Below are 6,105 nucleotides of genomic sequence, written 5' to 3'. Positions count from 1 at the left end.
AGCAGAAGATCAAAAGATGATGCATCGCGGAACACATACCTACAGTAACCAGAGTCCTTAGGGGCGACACCGCCGGTGTGTGAGTAGTGTGCGACCCCACCCCCTTTTTGTAACATTAAGCTCCCTTGAGCCGCCGGCTGACGAGCCTGGGACCCCGCACCTACGCGCCTGAGTGGTACTATACCTGGCAGATATTTGGCAGCCATCGGCAACCCCAGAGCATGGCCCATCCCTGCTGATGAGGGGTGATACCCCGAAACACGTGTCCAGGGATGGCGAAGACAGCGAAGACAGTAGAAGATCGAAAGATGATACATCGCGGAACACATAACTACAGTAACCAGAGTCCTTAGGGGCGACACCGCCGGTGTGTGAGTAGTGTGCAACCCCACCCCCTTTTTGTAACATTAAGCTCCCTTGAGCCGCCGGCTGACGAGCCTGGGACCCCGCACCTACGCGCCTGAGTGGTACTATACCTGGCAGATATTTGGCAGCCATCGGCAACCCCAGAGCATGGCCTATCCCTGCTGATGAGGGCTGATACCCCGAAACACGTGTCCAGGGATGGCGAAGACAGCGAAGACAGCAGAAGATCGAAAGATGATGCATCGCGGAACACATAACTACAGTAACCAGAGTCCTTAGGGGCGACACCGCCGGTGTGTGAGTAGTGTGCAACCCCACCCCATTTTTGTAACATTAAGCTCCCTTGAGCCGCCGGCTGACGAGCCTGGGACCCTGCACCTACGCGCCTGAGTGGTACTATACCTGGCAGATATTTGGCAGCCATCGGCAACCCCAGAGCATGGCCTATCCCTGCTGATGAGGGGTGATACCCCGAAACACGTGTCCAGGGATGGCGAAGACAGTGAAGACAGCAGAAGATCGAAAGATGATGCATCGCGGAACACATAACTACAATAACCAGAGTCCTTAGGGGCGACACTGCCGGTGTGTGAGTAGTGTGCGTCCCCACCCCCTTTTTGTAACATTAAGCTCCCTTGAGCCGCCGGCTGACGAGCCTGGGACCCCGCACCTACGCGCCTGAGTGGTACTATACCTGGCAGATATTTGGCAGCCATCGGCCACCCCAGAGCATGGCCTATCCCTGCTGATGAGGGGTGATACCCCGAAACACGTGTCCAGGGATGGCGAAGACAGCAGAAGATCGAAAGATGATGCATCGCGGAACACATAACTACAGTAACTAGAGTCCGTAGGGGCGACACCGCCGGTGTGTGAGTAGTGTGCGACCCCACCCCCTTTTTGTAACATTAAGCTCCCTTGAGCCGCCGGCTGACGAGCCTGGGACCCCGCACCTACGCGCCTGAGTGGTACTATACCTGGCAGATATTTGGCAGCCATCGGCAACCCCAGAGCATAGCCTATCCCTGCTGATGAGGGGTGATACCCCGAAACACGTGTCCAGGGATGGCGAAGACAGCAGAAGATCAAAAGATGATGCATCGCGGAACACATAACTACAGTAACCAGAGTCCTTAGGGGCGACACCGCCGGTGTGTGAGTAGTGTGCGACCCCACCCCCTTTTTGTAACATTAAGCTCCCTTGAGCCGCCGGCTGACGAGCCTGGGACCCCGCACCTACGCGCCTGAGTGGTACTATACCTGGCAGATATTTGGCAGCCATCGGCCACCCCAGAGCATGGCCTATCCCTGCTGATGAGGGGTGATACCCCGAAACACGTGTCCAGGGATGGCGAAGACAGCAGAAGATCGAAAGATGATGCATCGCGGAACACATAACTACAGTAACTAGAGTCCGTAGGGGCGACACCGCCGGTGTGTGAGTAGTGTGCGACCCCACCCCCTTTTTGTAACATTAAGCTCCCTTGAGCCGCCGGCTGACGAGCCTGGGACCCCGCACCTACGCGCCTGAGTGGTACTATACCTGGCAGATATTTGGCAGCCATCGGCAACCCCAGAGCATAGCCTATCCCTGCTGATGAGGGGTGATACCCCGAAACACGTGTCCAGGGATGGCGAAGACAGCAGAAGATCAAAAGATGATGCATCGCGGAACACATAACTACAGTAACCAGAGTCCTTAGGGGCGACACCGCCGGTGTGTGAGTAGTGTGCGACCCCACCCCCTTTTTGTAACATTAAGCTCCCTAGAGCCGCCGGCTGACGAGCCTGGGACCCCGCACCTACGCGCCTGAGTGGTACTATACCTGGCAGATATTTGGCAGCCGTCGGCAACCCCAGAGCATGGCCCATCCCTGCTGATGAGGGGTGATACCCCGAAACACGTGTCCAGGGATGGCGAAGACAGCGAAGACAGCAGAAGATCGAAAGATGATGCATCACGGAACACATAACTACAGTAACCAGAGTCCTTAGGGGCGGCACCGCCGGTGTGTGAGTAGTGTACGACCCCACCCCCTTTTTGTAACATTAAGCTCCCTTGAGCCGCCGGCTGACGAGCCTGGGACCCCGCACCTACGCGCCTGAGTGGTACTATACCTGGCAGATATTTGGCAGCCATCGGCAACCCCAGAGCATGGCCTATCCCTGCTGATGAGGGGTGATACCCCGAAACATGTGTCCAGGGAAGGCGAATACAGCAAAGACAGCAGAAGATCGAAAGATGATGCATCGCGGAACACATAACTACAGTAACCAGAGTCCTTAGGGGCGACACCGCCGGTGTGTGAGTAGTGTGCGACCCCACCCCCTTTTTGTAAGATTAAGCTCCCTTGAGCCGCCGGCTGACGAGCCTGGGACCCCGCACCTACGCGCCTGAGTGGTACTATACCTGGCAGATATTTGGCAGCCATCGGCAACCCCAGAGCATGGCCTATCCCTGCTGATGAGGGGTGATACCCCGAAACACGTGTCCAGGGATGGCGAAGACAGCAAAGACAGCAGAAGATCGAAAGATGATGCATCGCGGAACACATAACTACAGTAACCAGAGTCCTTAGGGGCGACACCGCCGGTGTGTGAGTAGTGTGCGACCCCACCCCCCCTTTTCCACCACACCATGGAGTCTATGAAGATTGAGGGCAGTGTTGCATCTCGGCATAAACCCAGATTGATCTGGGTGTACTAATCCAGAGACTACCTTCACCAAACTGTTAGCGAGAAACTTGGCCAATACCTTGGGTTCCGCGTTAAGGAGAGAGATCGGTCGGTAGGAGGAGCACTCCAATCTGGGCTTGCCATCTTTATAAATCACAATAATATTCGCTATACGTTGGTCATAGGGTAGTACGCCGGTCTCCCTACTCTCAATATACATGTCTTTTAGGAACGGAGCAAGACGGTCCGCATGCAGTTTATACAATTCTACTGGAGTACCATTCGGGCCCGAGGCCTTACCGGAGTGAACTCCCCGGATAGCCATCGCGACCTCGTCGTTAGTGATCGCGGAATCTAAGAACTCTCTATGTTCAACAGACAGCGAGGGCAACGGAATATCTCTGATAACCTCTGCGTTCTCTTCCACTGTATAAAGGCCTGTCGAAGCATAAACCCCTTCATAGTAACGAGCGAATTCATCCACAATGATCTGTGGGTCAGATGTGATGCCCGAGCCCGCTATTTGCAGCTCCGGCACCAGTCGCGACCCCCAGTCTCCCTTTTCCAGCCACGCAATCAATTTCCCCGCTTTATCACCATGTTCATAAATTCTACTTTGCGTGGCGGCATGTTGTTCCTTCGCCTTATCGTGCGCCAAGCGCTTGTACTCATCTCGAAGAAGAGCAAGGCGGTGAACCGTCCCCTGTTCTCCGTGTGCCACTGCCTCCCTCTCCAATGCCACAAGCTCCGCCTCAATCCTATCAATCTCCGCCCTGCACCTCTTCTTCTGCCCAGAGATAAGGGAAAGTGCCTCCCCCCTAATAACAGTCTTGTAGGCCTCCCAGAGAGAGCAACTAGAATCGACCGTCCCTGTATTCTCATCAAAGTATCTATCCATTGCACGAACCAACTCCTTTTTAATGGTAGGGTCTCTCAATCTCCAGGCACTAATTGGAGCTATCTTAGCCACATTACCCTGCCCAAGTGTAAGTTGAAGCCAAATCGGTGAGTGATCCGATATTCCTCTAGCGAGGTGACGCACCTCCCGAACAAACATCGCCTGTGACGCGGGCACCAGAATGTATTCTATTCTAGAGGAGGATCGATGCGCCGCGGACACATGGGTATACTCCATCGCACCAGGGTGCCGCAGTCTCCACACATCCACCATGCCAGTGGTGGAAAGAAAGTCCGATAGCCAGCTACGGGAGGGTAACGACACACAAGAGGGGATTCTGTCAAGCCCACCATCAGATACTGAATTGAAATCTCCCCCCAGTATGAGGATACCAACGGGCAACGATAAAAACACCCTGCCCAAATCGCGGAAGGTGTCAGACTGCAAAGCAGGGGGAACATATATGGAGAGGAACGTGACCACCCTCCCCTCCCAAAGCCCTGAAATGCCCACGTATCTGCCTCGATTATCAGACCAGGTCTCCTGTATAGTGAACTGAAAGGAGTTTTTCACTAAAATCCCGACCCCCCTGGAGCCCGAGGTGAAACCGGCATGGGCCACCAGTTTGTAACCTCCCTGGTGTAAAGCCATACATCTCTTACCCAAAAGGTGGGTCTCTTGGAGCAAAACCACATCTGGCGTCCGTCTCCTAATTAATTGCCCCACCATGGCACGCTTGATCTTATCTCCCAGACCATTCACGTTCCAGCTGAGGATGGACATACCCAAACCCTGCCTAGCGGAAGCCATGCTCATCCCCGGATAATCTGAATGCATCTTGTGACACCCATGGAAGGCAATGGTCATAAACAAAACACAGATAAACAATACTACAAAAACGAAAAACCCTGTCCCCCACCCTGCACCCCTGCATGCATCGTGTGCACATCCCCAACTAGCAGTGTGCATGTATCCCCAAAACTTACTAGTTACTCTAAAAGTAGAAAACGGAGGAGAACCTACTGTAGGCCACCAACCTCCACGATCCCAACCCACCAATGATACCATCGATAAGAGCGAGATAAAAGGAAGGATAACTAAAATGATATGCAGTACGTCGATGGTAAGAGTCACGCCCTGATAAGACCAGCACCCTCATCACCAAGTTCCAGAAGTACTGGCAGAAGGAAAGTCACTGTTATTCATTGTCCGTTCTGGTGTCTCCCTCCATGGCCGGCCCCTGCTCATGATCCAGCCAGTCTGCCGCAGCCTCAGGGTGGTCGAAGAACCATGTTTTCCCAGCACGCTCAACCCGCAGTCGGGCAGGGAACAGCATAGAGTATTTGATTTCCGAGGCTCTCAATCTCCTCTTGACTGCCATGAAGCTCTGTCGCTGCCTCTGTACAGTTTGGGTAAAGTCATGGAAAAAAAGGAGCGAAGCATTGTCAAAGGCCAGAGGACCGGCCGATCTGATACCTCTGCAAAATGGCGTCTCGATCTCGGAAGTTCAGTATCCGTGCAATCAACGGACGAGGGGCAACCCCGGTTTTAGGTCGTCCACCAGGAACTCTGTGGGCACTTTCCACAGTGAAAAAGTTACTGAGGCCATCAGGTTTCAGATGTTTCAGGATAATATCCTCCACAAAAAGGTCCGGGGCCCGTCCCTCTGAGTTCTCCGGTACCCCAAGGATACGTATGTTGCTGCGCCTCGCACATCCTTCATATTCATCCAACTTTCTATCGAATTGAATCCGAGATGCCGTCAGGGCTTTCACCTCCTGTTGAAGTTCCGACACATCATCCGTGAGGCTCGTAGTCTTGATCTCAAGCGACTTGACCTTCTCCGACATTTTAGTCAGGTCGTCATGGATGAGGCCAACCTCTATAGACACCATGTCCAGTTTCGAATCCATACTGCCAAGGGAAGATTGTACCCCAGTGATCGCCGCCATTAGATCTTTCATCGTCGGGTCCTCACCAGAGGGGACACCCTCATGGCTACCCGATTGAATGCGCCTCCCCTCTACTGGGGATCCCCTGGAAAAGCTGATTTCTCCAATCTGTTGGACTGAACCCCCCTGGAGTTCCTCGTTATTTTCGGCGGCAACTTATCAGTGTCGCCTTTCACCGCCATAGTCGCACTGGGCCGGGTGTCTCCACCGCCG

This window comes from Lissotriton helveticus, chromosome 4_1 (assembly GCF_964261635.1).
Source record: "Lissotriton helveticus chromosome 4_1, aLisHel1.1, whole genome shotgun sequence".
Classification (NCBI taxonomy): domain Eukaryota; kingdom Metazoa; phylum Chordata; class Amphibia; order Caudata; family Salamandridae; genus Lissotriton; species Lissotriton helveticus.
This window is presented reverse-complemented; position numbering follows the sequence as displayed.